Source organism: Phymastichus coffea, unplaced genomic scaffold (genome assembly GCF_024137745.1).
Source record: "Phymastichus coffea isolate CEN01 unplaced genomic scaffold, Cenicafe_Pcof_1.1 PCOF00098, whole genome shotgun sequence".
Taxonomy (NCBI): domain Eukaryota; kingdom Metazoa; phylum Arthropoda; class Insecta; order Hymenoptera; family Eulophidae; genus Phymastichus; species Phymastichus coffea.
The window spans coordinates 910120-922693 of record NW_026706909.1 but is presented as its reverse complement, the minus strand read 5'-3'; the positions used below and the strand labels follow the sequence as shown (position 1 = coordinate 922693).

Sequence of the window (12574 nt, the reverse complement as noted above, 5' to 3'; positions counted from 1 at the left end):
TTCCTCTCTCCCGACACGCTTTCACCCTCGCGCTTCCGAACGTTGTCGCAAAGAAGAAATAAAAAGGAAAAAAAAAAAAAAAAAAAAAAAAAAAAAAACGAGCAGAGCCCGCGCGCGCCCCAATTAACCAAATCGCAGTCTGGGCGATCGCGCTTTTTTCCTCTCCGCCGCGGGCGAGCGACTCGGTTTGTTTTAGTTTTTCCTTCCTCTTTCCCGACCCCCGCCTCCCGGCGATCGCGTCGACTGCGCCAAAGCGAGAGCGTTCGACAAGAGATAAGCCCACGAAGGATGGTCGGCGGGATGGAAATCGGCGCCCGGCCGATTGGCAATTACCCATCACGATGCGAATCGATTATGCATCGCGCGTCGCGTCGCGACGACGCGCTTGACTTATTAGAAAGTCATTAACTGATATGAATTTCGCTCGCCGCGCGTCGAGACGCACGCGGAATCGGAGCCAATCTATCGCGGGTATATCTCGTGACGCTGCACAAATTGCGAAAGCCCCGGCAGCAGCTGGCCGATGCGGGCGCGAGTCGCGCGCGGCTGCTTCGTTTTGTTGCGTCGCGCATTTTCCACGGTTCGTTCGAGGAATTGCGCGCTGCGCCTGATGAGCCACGTATTGTTTCTTTTTCTTTTCCCTTTCCTTTTCGTTTCCGCGCGGAGGATGACGCGGAGCCGCGCGTTTGATTAAGTATATTTTATTGTCGCGGTTAACGGGCATTCGCAGAGCAAAGAGCGCTGACCCTCTCGTTTCTCCGCGATCTCGCTTTAATTACTCGAGCCGTAAATCCATTACTCGGGGGGGAGGAGGGGGGAGATTAGATTTCGGCGCGTACGTGTACGTTTGACTACGATCTACAATCCGACAAACATCGCGTGCTGTAATCGTAGGACATATTAAACGTATATCTCGAGTCGAAATCGGAAAGGTGACGAAATGTAGCGGGCGATGTAGCAGGCTGATAAAGCGCCTACCCCGCGAGTTCAAACGAATTACACGCTGAGGAAACGAGTTTTCGGAGGCTTACATTACGTGTAAGCTCGCAAGTACGATCGATAGCGTACATGGACGACACGTCGAATGAGAACGTATATCTATCTTTTTTTTTCTACAACGCTTAAAAAACAATTGTTATAAAGACGGTGTATCGTCCGCGTATACGTAAAATAATCGAAACGGCCCATGGCTTTAAAATGCCTGGAGAGCGACGGGGTCAGTGTCTCTTTTCTTTCCGGCCGCCACGGCTAAATTGCCAGTGTACCTATATACACGGGTGACTCTTCGCTTTGTTAAACATCGGGTCACCGACGAACTGAGCGATGAAATCGCCCCTACGGGAATCTTCGTTTGCGCGTACCTTCGCAGGCCGCTTCCGGCAATCGTGGAAATTGAATAATTTCGATTGGAGCAACGATCGAAAGCGAGGAGCGAGAGAAAGGCACGGCGGGTGTGGGCGAGCCACATTCGTAGTCGGCCATGTTGGCGGCTCGCACCGCGGGATGCCCCGCCGCCGCGCCCACGCGTGTACAACGCTTATACGGGATTTCTCTCCTCTCGCCCTCCTTTTTGCCCACCTCGAAAAATCGATCGGTTCACTGTTGCCCTCTTCGAAGCCCGCGAGGGAGCGCCCATATGCCTCACGCGAGTGGATGGTCATTTGGAGAATTTTTTTTTATCGACGCTTTCTTTTCATCTGGAGATTTTCCAGCATTGAGCCGCCGTCGACGGTGTCAATGTGCGCGAATCGTCGATTGTAGATTGTACAAGAAAGACGTTTTCTCATAAAGATTCAACCAAGATTTTTCAACAATCTATTATTCCTGGAAAAATGCTGTTGGGCGCCCCCTTATATCTGATCTACGCGTTAGTTAACTTGTTCTGCGTACGTTAAACATGTTTTAAAAGATTTGTTCGATAATTTTTGTGCAATCGAGGAGATGATTTTCTACTCGTAATGCAGACACAATCGTGTTCTGATCTACACTGTGAAAAGTCATGTATTGCACAAAAGAATTGGCAAATCATCTGCGCTCCAATAAGAATATCGAACGGTCTTTTTCTATACATAAAACATAGAGAAAAAAAAAAAAGAAAGAAATGCAATATAAACATATGCTGTCTAGTTACGCCGATTACTTTATCGTGACGAACCTCACAAGGGCCGGGCTCGTAATAGCTGGTACTGATCACAAGTTAAAGCTTTTTGATTAGTCTCCTATCGCGCGATCTTGGCTTGTTAGTGAATGGCCTGTCAATCTTCGACGCGCACGTGTCTACTGTACGGTTCTCGCGCTTGTTCATGAAAATCGAGCGTTGCGTAACCTTCCGGCTTCGATCGCGCCCCTCTATTTTCTTTCTGCGCACTCTTGGCCGCGGGCGATTCTTCCGCGATAGCGAAATGAATTGTTTGGGGCTTCGCTGCGGCTTCGCTGCGACGGCTGGTCGTGTTTCGTTCATTTTGAATTTCCAAAAGAGAGCGCTGCCGTCGTCGTTAACTTTCGTGACTTTACATTCTACAATCGAGAAATTGAGGGAATGGAAAAGAAAAGGAAAATAAAAAGAGGCCGGAGAAATTGTCGTTACGTCGTGGTGTACGGTTAAAAGAGCTTTGCGGAAAATTCATTGCGCGGCGCGAACGGTCACGGATTTTAAGCGGTTTACTTTATTTCAGACGGCTGCGACGGGCCGATGCCAGTGACCGTTAGTTCAATGTAACTCAATTGAACGAAGCGCCTGTTGTATTCTCTTGATAATTGCTTCGGAAAATCTTCGGTTATTCAGTAATCTCGAGAGCAAAATCTTTGAGCGATCTTTCCATTCCAATAAAGCTTTCAGCGCTTGAAATTGAAATTCGAAGCGTATGAGAATTCGTTCCAGCGAGAATGACATTAAATGAACTTCCAACAATATATATACATTTCGTTATTCGCGGCAAATGCCCATTCATTAATCGAGAGTTGGCCGGCCTTTTGACGATCCTTCCCAAGCATCGCTGCGAAACACAAGGAGACAGAGGGAAGCGCGCCGTGTGTCAAGGGACTTGTCTGCCGTAATTTTTGCGCTTCATATGCTCAGAATACCCGGTGAGTCATTTTGAATAGAGCCTCACAAATTGACGGCTAATCCTGTTACTCTGTGATGACGCCCACACAATTTGCATTTTTGACTTTTTCAAATCCCATAAATTTTCCTCCCTAATGGCGTTTGGTCTACCGACAAAGCTGTTACGTCGGCATTGCACCCGGAGCTTTTCACATTTTTTCACATACCCGTTGGTTCTTCGACCAAGTTTTTGCCGCGTCTTACCCCAATTTTCACTTCCAGCGCCAATATCTTGCATCCTTAAACGTCTAAGAAAGAGCGTGAAGTTGGGATATTAATGACCGAGGTTAGAAATGATCAATCGTCCTAACCTCAAAACCATACTACCTCTTTCTCTCTCTCTCTCTCTCCTCTCTCTCTGGAAAAATCTCGCGCGTATACGCGAAAAACCGCAACAAACGTGCGCAGCGCTGCACGGGGCGTGACCCGTTGGGAGCCATTAGAGCGGTTGGCCGCAAATTTACGATCGGCACCCGGGGCGCTTTTGGCGGTCATTACTTTACGAGCCAGGTCTCGCAGGGGCGTCGACGACTCCTACGACAGCTCGACTTTTGACTTGAGAATTGCAATCCTCGGGATTCGTCTGTGTTGATGTTTTCAGTTGGCGGCGAGGGAGGACGTATCCTATTTTCCGCTACGGCCGGGAACCAATTAACGGCAGGTGAATTACTCCGAGTCTTTCGGCAGAATTCAAGAGATTAACTGTGTCTGGGGGACTTGAGGCGCGGAGGTCAAGAGTTGTGCGTCTTTCCTTACCCCGGTGTTCCACGGATATTTCAACTATTTTGAGCGATTATTGTGTATTGTTGAGGTCGCGCGAAGTACACTGCTCTTTCTCGAACTCAACGTTCCTTTTCAGCATTTCCAGTTTCGGTTCTTTGTGTGCAACCATCCCCGTACAGCTTTCGGGCTTTCGTGGCACCTTACGTTTGTCGCCGTAGCGTGGGAGGTGTTTGATCCCCCCCTCCCTCCGTTCCCCTTGCCGAAGAAATCTTCGGACTACCAAAGTTGCTCTTCCTTCCACGATACGCCTCTACTTGACGGGGGCAATCCCCTGTAAATAACTGGAAAACGTCACCAGCCCGACCTACGGTTTAAAGCGACGTCCAAAGAGACGCGGCGTTCGATTTTATTGGCGCGTGAAACGTTGTCGGAGGCGCCCCAGGCCTCTTTGACCACGGCGTTTCACTTTGCATCGAATTGCAGCGCGCGTTTGAAGCCCGTGTCAGCTTTAGCCACGACCGAGCTCGTCGCTTCGCGCTGTCGTAACAAATCCTCCGCGCGATCGTCGGCGCGGTGGCGATCATCGGCTCGCGGCTCGGGGAACAGAGGACGAAGGAAAAAAAAATCGCGCGATCGATATCTCTTCGCCATCATCAATCTGCGCGCACACAAGCCAAGAGTGGTTCTCTCTTGGCGGCGTGCGCACGCGCGAGCATTAATTTCCTGCTTTTAATTAGTGGCTTGTGCGAGTGGTGAAAGAGAGAGAGAGAGAGAGAGAGAGACAGTGGCTGCAATGGCGTCGTTCGGGCGCGCGGGCAGACAGAGAAGGCACGAACGAACGAACCAGCGGAGAAAAAAAAAAGGTGAGCGCCCGGAGAGAGGGGAGTTTGATTAATGATTGTTCGTGGAATATGTATCCTGGCAGGGGACTCGACGAGTGCGCACGAGCGTTCTCGTTGAAAGCTTTTTCGATATGGCTTACGGTTCCTTTTTGTGCGCGCGGACGCTTGTTTGATCGTCGCTTTACTTTTTTTTATTTTGTATTTTTTTTTTTATTATTTCTCCTCCGCCTGGCCGCTCGCTCGATCGAACTGTCGTACCTATTGTTAGTGAAAACTACGTTGTTTTTAGGCGCTGCGGGAACTTCTCCGAGATATTTTCGGGAGAGAGGGAGCCAATAAAAGTTGGTTTGGTATGGTATCCATGCGGCGGAGATTGGGATGTGTGCCGATAAACCATCGCGATCATTTATCAAGCTACGCTTCGCTGCGATTGATCCTCTCTCTCTCTCTCTCTCTCTCTCTCTCTCTCTCTCTCTGTTTAGGCGTCCCCTCGCGTTGAGGGGCGTTGCTATTATTATCGCTCCTATGTAGCCCTTATCGCGACCGGCCGATTTTCGGGTCGCTGTATATGTCGGCGTTGGAGTACTGTAGATTGGATGTATGTATTGAGGATGTGCGACTGAAATTAACGCGATACTCCCTGTCGTGTCTTCGTCTGTGCGATCTTTGCGAGTAATACGTTTGGTCTGTGATCATTTATTTCGGTTAATTCATCTTTCGCGTTACTTGAAAAATGCTGATAACGATAAGCGTTCACAATACAACTCAACAACAACATGACGAGAAATCTGTGGTTATTGGGAAAATCCTTAGATTTGCTTCGCTTTAAAAGCCGTCTAAGATATTACAGTTAGATACTAATGCGAGAAAGTCATTTGAGCCTTGTGTGCACGTTTACAAAGAGGGTGAAATCACTTTCTCGCACATGTATCTAACTTGATTTTTTGATACGACGTGTGCGAGACAAGATTTGCTTTCTCGAGCCTACGTAAATGAAATCCTCGTGCCAAAAAATAAATATTGTTTTTTGTAGGTTATTATACCAGTGATTCGCAAAATAATACGTAGAAGTCAAAGCTTGTTTTATACAATTTTTTTTCGATCTTATTTCAATCTTATTAAAACTTCTTTTATGAAATAAATTAAAAACTACAAACACAATGGGCAACGAATAACAGGCAATATATGGCTGAAACAAAATTTTTTTTCTCGATTTGATATTATTTTGATTAGTCTAAAATACATACATTGTTATTAAGTCAATACGTAAAAGATTCGTCATAATAAAGCTTTTTTTCAAAAACTTTTTTCAATCTCGTTTGCTTCTTTTTTAAAAAAAAAATAAAAATTCCTTCTCTGTTCTTGATTTTGAATCAAAACTCTGTTCTTCAATACAAAAAAGCTTTCGAAAACGTTGAAACTTTCATGTACAAGTTAAAACTATTCGCTTTTCCTTCCACTTACCGAAAAAAAATCGTAATATTGATTTTCAACGTTCCAACAACATAGATAAAAAAAAATTGTTTAATTCCCTAAAGTATATGCCACATTCGACACTGACAATAAAAATAATATATAACGAATCGTTCAGTCTCAACAAAGAGACATACGTGGCCCTTGGGCCTTCGATCCTCCGAAATATTTTGACGTGCGAGCACACAGTCGTATGATCGATGCGAGCGCGGCGCACCTCTCTCGGGAAATGCTTTTTTTTCCCCTCTCCTTCGCTTCATTCTCGCGTGCTCGTTTTCGTTATTTATTTGTCCGTGACTCTGATTCCGACGAATTGAGCCGCAAGAGGAAAGGGCGCACGAAATTCAGATCAGCGCGCGGACGTCGAATGATTTTTTGAGTCCGCGAAGAAGCTTTCAGGAAGGTTGCGCGCGACTTTTACGTAAATATTTGATCGTCGTGTTTCACTCTTACCACCTGAGAAATCCAGCTCGAGGCGCGAGAAAACGCTGGTCGTAATCTCTTGAAAATAAATTTGCTCGAGAAAAAATTCATCGTGTACGCGGCGTAGTGTGCAAGCAACACCCCCGCCTCATAGCGTTGGGCCCGCATTATTAATAACCGCATTTACGAATTCATTATTCATAATCCTCAAAAAGTACTTTTCGATAGGCATCTCTCCGCTGCGACAATAATAGCTATTGTAGGTGCGCGCGCGCGCGCGCAATAATCATTAGCAGGTGGAGCAGGTTGTAACGACACTCTTCTCCTCTCGAAACGCTTGTCCCTCGATCCTTTTCTACAAAAATGTGACTGATGATCTATGAACGCGCGCGGATCTCCTTTCTTTCCCTTTGATACGCGAAGCGCGCCTTGGGTTTCGGATGTGAAACATACGTGTGACCTGGAAAATCAATGTTCTCCTGGCGTCCGGAACGATAGGGACTTTCTTCATTACAAAACGACACCATGTAGTTTCAATTGGAGTGGTTTTTTCTTTTAGTTGCCGTAGTCTTTCAATGCCCGGAAACGAATATACATTGACAACGCGGCGCACGATTATCCGGCCTTTCGTTCGTTCATTGCGCAACGGGAAAAATTTGCAACGAAACGAATAAGATACAGAATTTCTCCCTTTGGAAAATGAACATGCCGAAGGTGCTCGAGAGGCGGCGGTGGCGGCGGCAGCGTCGGCAGCGCGTGGAGCATAAATCATTTCACAAGGCTTATCGATCGACGTTTGTAGGAGGAGGAAAAAATTGTTTTATGCACTAAATACGAGGCCTCGGCTTTCTCTTTGTCGGTGGCGCCGCCCGAGATCATTAGTCACTTGGGCTCACTCTGCATTTCTCCGCGAGCGCGCCGCTCCAACAGAGAAAGAAAGGACGACGACGCGACGGAGAAAACTATTTTCCATTCTCTCGCGCGAGGGTGTTTATGGTAATACAAGCACTCGCGTCGACGGTGGTCTTTTCTCATTTTTCATCATTCGACGCTCAAATCTTCGGATTATTTTCGGCGTGGTTATCGAGTAACCAAGTGGCATCCCCACGTTGTGTCGATTCTTGCCCATTTCGCTTGTATTTTGGGTTTGGCGAACTGTTGGCACATGGTTTTCCAAATGTTTTACGAGAATTTCCACTGATTTTCATGGTTCAAAATGAGGTTCCCGCCTTACGAATCTTGTTTGTTAAAAAAAACATGTTACACAGTTTGATTCGCGTAAAAAAGAAACGAAGATTGATTTTCAACTTCCGAAGAGCTTAAATTTTGTCGAAAACTTAAAAAAAAAAAATGTTTATTCTTAACGTAAGAAAATTATTATTTGAATTTGTAATGACACATAAGTAAATTTCTTTAATTGAAAACACTGACGCCTGAAAATGCAGTACAAGGTAAAAAAACATGTATATTGTAGTGTATGGTTAAAACGCGAAATATAACAAGACAATCCCTCGGCAGAGACGAAACGAGATCGGGTAAAAAAAGCAGCGCGAAAGGTCATGTAAATAGATGAGAATTCCGACACCGCGAGCAAACAAGAATCCGACGAAGATAAACTCTTTCATTCCCCCGACAGGTCGCGAGAGAGAATCACACGCACGCACACGTGCAGATGATCCCCGTTATCTGGATCTTTTGTCTTTGACGATTTGTCAACGTTGCGCCACCGGCAATGATGATTTTTTTTGGCGCCGACTCATTATCGGCGCGTCGATCGGTTGCCGCTATGACTAATTTTTTTCCCGATCGACTGCGGCTCGCGTGCGTGATTGATACGCTTCACCGGGCGAGTTGTCTCTCCCGGCCGCGCGGACGACAATTCATTTGTCCGAATGCAGTTAAGGAATGTTCCACGGGGTGGATTGACATTGATGCTTCGAAGGTTGATTGAACCGATGCGCTCGAGCTTGCGGACGCGGAGTCTCGTACGTTTTTACATTTTTGTTCAACCCTTTCAAATGCGCTTCGCGTTGCGAGTGAGAAAGCGAAGTAAAAGCATAAAGTAAAAGCTGCTACGACACCTGTCGGAGTTCAATCGTTTTCGTAATCGAATGGTTGCCCTTCGCTCGTAAATTCCACGTCAATGAATTCAATTCCTGTTTTTCCGATCAACTTTTCCATCCAACAATTATCAAATCCAATTTTCCCGTCGCTTTTCGCCAACTTAGCTTTTTTTAATTTTTAATAAAATCACGTTATCTGTAAATTCCAGGACTGCTAAAACCGTGGCGCCCAGGACTGACAACGCGAAAGGCAAGGCACTGCCATCTCTCGCGTGATCCATGAACTTGAACGTGGATTTGCTCGACGGTGCAAGTTACGACAGTTCATTCATTAACTGTAACTTTTCATTTATTATATCGAATTCCTCGACTATAAAATTTATAGTTTTCAATTGAATTAAATACATGATTTTTTAAATAACTAAATTTCAACATATAAATTGAAAGTAATTGAAAATTATACAAATATTCAAGTTTTATTGAAACATTAATCGATAAGGTGATTTTTATCAGCCGACTGATTTTTCACAAAAAGAGACAAATCTTATCTGCGCGTTATCGCGAATCTCATTTTATTTTTGCATGGAATTTCTCGGTCATGGTATGACTGACTGTGCATCGTCGGCGGGAGAAAAGAATATTTTAGAGAGAATGCGTACACTTTCTTATCTAGATTCTTTATTGCTAAGCTAACAGAAAGTGAAAAAGTTTGTTATCGAATTATAAAACGACTTGTTCAGGTCATTTTTTTTCTATCGAATGAAATCTTTGATTTTGCCTTATCTACTAGAACTTACTTCAAATTTTGTAATCGAACTAAAATACTTTGATTTGAATGTTAAATAATACCACGTTTTTTATCATCTTACCTAGTATGTGATTAAATTGAAAATATATTTGATTGATCACTGATACGTAACAATTCTTTGTATTTTATGAAAATTTATTTCATAAAAAATTTTTTTTTAGAAACCTTTTAATTTTCTGTAGAACTAATTGATGAACAAAAAGGACAATTTCCAATTATTTTTATTAGTAAACATAAAGTGGTCATCAATTTTAAAAGGTATGTAACGATTAATTATCGGTAAAACTAAAAGATCTGCGATCAATCTGCATGCAAACAATACGTAAGAGAAACATCGGCTATCGATGTTTATATTCGTTATTGGAACCTCCGAAAGCAGTATTATAAAATTTGCCATAAACCGTCGTAAAACTACTACAAAATAAATAGCAATCGCGGAATATACTTTGATTGTCGTAAACATTCCTACCTAACATAATAAAATTCAAATGTTAAAAGTTTTACTGTGCAATATAGTATGTAAAGAGCCCATAGTAAATACTACTATAAACGGAATGCTGGAGATTAGTGCGATAAATTGTACTATGTACATAGCAATTTTTATTGAAAACTAAATTAAAATTTTATATTTGATTTAAATTATTGACGAAGGTCATATTAATCTTGAAATTCTTTTTTAGAGTAGAGTGTATGTGATTCATCAGTGCATTACCGTTATTACCTCTATATCTATATATTTTGCGCAACTTGTTTATTTATTAATTCCGCACACATGTTTACGTGCACGATGCAGACTGACATTTTCTTATATAGTAATTAAATGTACATTCTGCCTCTTGCGAGGATTGAACTGCCATTTATTTACACGTATCCTCTGCAACTTATTGTTTGAACCAGTTGCTTCTACACTATATGTAAGTGCTACTGCGCATGCGCTAGAGGCTTCAATCCGACCCCAAGTCCCAAGGATTTTCGATATGTTTATTGTAAACATTTTCAAATCATATCAATAATTTTTCCCAAATATTCTAACGTATGTTAATAATTATTATAACATATTCATTTTTATTATTTGTTACAATTAACTCCTTAGTATCGTCATATAAGAATTAATTATGGCCATGGTAGAAATCAATAAAAGTTTAATCAATTTTATAATTACTCGAGTATATCCCACGATTACTACAGGACATTTTGTTACAGCAATTTTCTCAATGTAGTAAAACATAATTCAATGCTAATTCATATTACTCTGTGCCTCCTAAAAAAATCACTTTCCTGGCAAATCTATTTGTTACATACGAAAATGGACAATATGCTTAACGATCTTCAACTATATAATAGAATAATAAATCGATCGGATACACATGATACATATGTTGTTGTCGAATCACAAAGAGGATCTCCATATTTCCGCAGGCTTGACACAAGCGGGGGATTAACGTGTTGACGGTGAGAAAAACGTGTTTGACCGGTCGATGTAAGCGACATCTCGATAAAATTCAAACAAAAAAGTGCTCTTTCTGGCTTTCAAATGTTTATGACCGTCGTTAAAAGTTGTGATTCACAGTCCAGCGCGAATAAAAAGCAAATTGTTGAAAAATTGGCCCGTTCGAAATATTTTAGGACGGATTTTTCCTGTTGTTCAGCAGTGACCCTCTCGGTATGATAACGTAGAAAGTGCAAAGTGTAATCAATATCCATGGGAATCTATTTCAAAGATTCCTAAGGTATAGGCACGCGTCGTTTCACCGGTACTTTTTCATTCAACGCAGCTAACCTACCGCACATTCGCAAGAACATTCGAAAAACCACGTTGAACATGTAAACACATCCGAGCGTTTCGCATTAAGAACATTCATCATAAAATTACGCAAGCTGTCGATCAAGCAAAAACTGCAGCACAACGTCTCGCACTAAAAGCTAAAAAAAGCAAATCCACGAATCGCACCTGCATCCGCACAACGCACGTGAAAGCTCGAGCTTGCACGCGACTACGACAAAAAGTGCAAGAGAAAAACACACCTTGAACTCCAGCATGCTGGACAGTTGGATGATTACTGCCGCCAAGTGTCGCGCGTCGCGTGCAAACTACGAGCCTCCTCCCCCCCCCCTCTCTCTCTCTCTCTCTGTACCTTAATTCGCGATAAGCTCAGAGACAAAACTTTTAGAGTGATAAGTTGTGGCGCCTCGTTAGACGACATTTTAGAGGCAAAGAGCTTTTGGAATATTGTTTCCGGATCGCTTTGACGTTAAGCGAGAAACCACGCGGAGGTGAAGTCCTGTTTCGCAAAGAAAGAACGGCATGGAAAAGTTTCAACTGATACGCCATCTCGTTTTGGTATAACTCAACACAAGGAATAATGTAACGCGCGAGTGTGACGTATTTCGGAGAAAAAATAATTTTTTTCAAACTACTAAAGAGACGTCCGCGCAACTAGGTATTAGTGGCGTGTTTCGAGAATACCTACTACTTCAAATGTCGCCGCCGTTCGATGAAGCTTGTTTTTTACGCAGACATACGCTCGAAATATTATGGTTTGAAGTGCAGATAAAATGTTTTTTACGGAATCTCTATTATTAAGAGATAAACTATTACGCAACATAACACGCGATTCATTTTATAATTGGATCAATCTGAAAAAAATGTTGTTCCGCAAGCAAAGCCTCCTGACGCGTGCAACACTCCGATAATTGGTTTTAGCTGGCTTTATCTCGAAGATGATGTTTCTGCCTGGCGAACTTTGAAGAATTCCCGCACTAATATCGCTTGTGCGAATCAGAATGACACACTTGCAGGCTACAATTATTCGTTTATGTCAATGCCGAGTGTTGATCGATCGGATTGTATTTTTCCATAATTTCGTCAACGGCCGTACGAGTCTGCCCGAGCGCAAAGTGTGGGTAAACAAGCAAATCGATAAAGTGCAACTTGGAGAACTCCAGCGCTACGCACTCGCCAGCGTTGACAGTCGCAACAAATAATTTAGCGAATTGATTGTCCACCGGCACTTTCGAACTTGCAAGTTTTGTTTTTGTTTTTCCTTATCGCCGACGTAACGACAGACGACAACGATCCGTTTCCTGTCCGTTCAATTATTTCTACACGATGTCAATCGTCTCGTTAGGAAAAAAT

General features: G+C 43.2%; 1 protein-coding gene across 3 annotated transcripts in view; it reads right to left on the bottom strand.

Moving 5' to 3' along the window:
- Positions 1-12574, bottom strand: part of LOC131669944 (endoplasmic reticulum membrane sensor NFE2L1-like) — a 46807-nt gene that overhangs the window by 18259 nt on the left and 15974 nt on the right. The window lies entirely within an intron of this gene.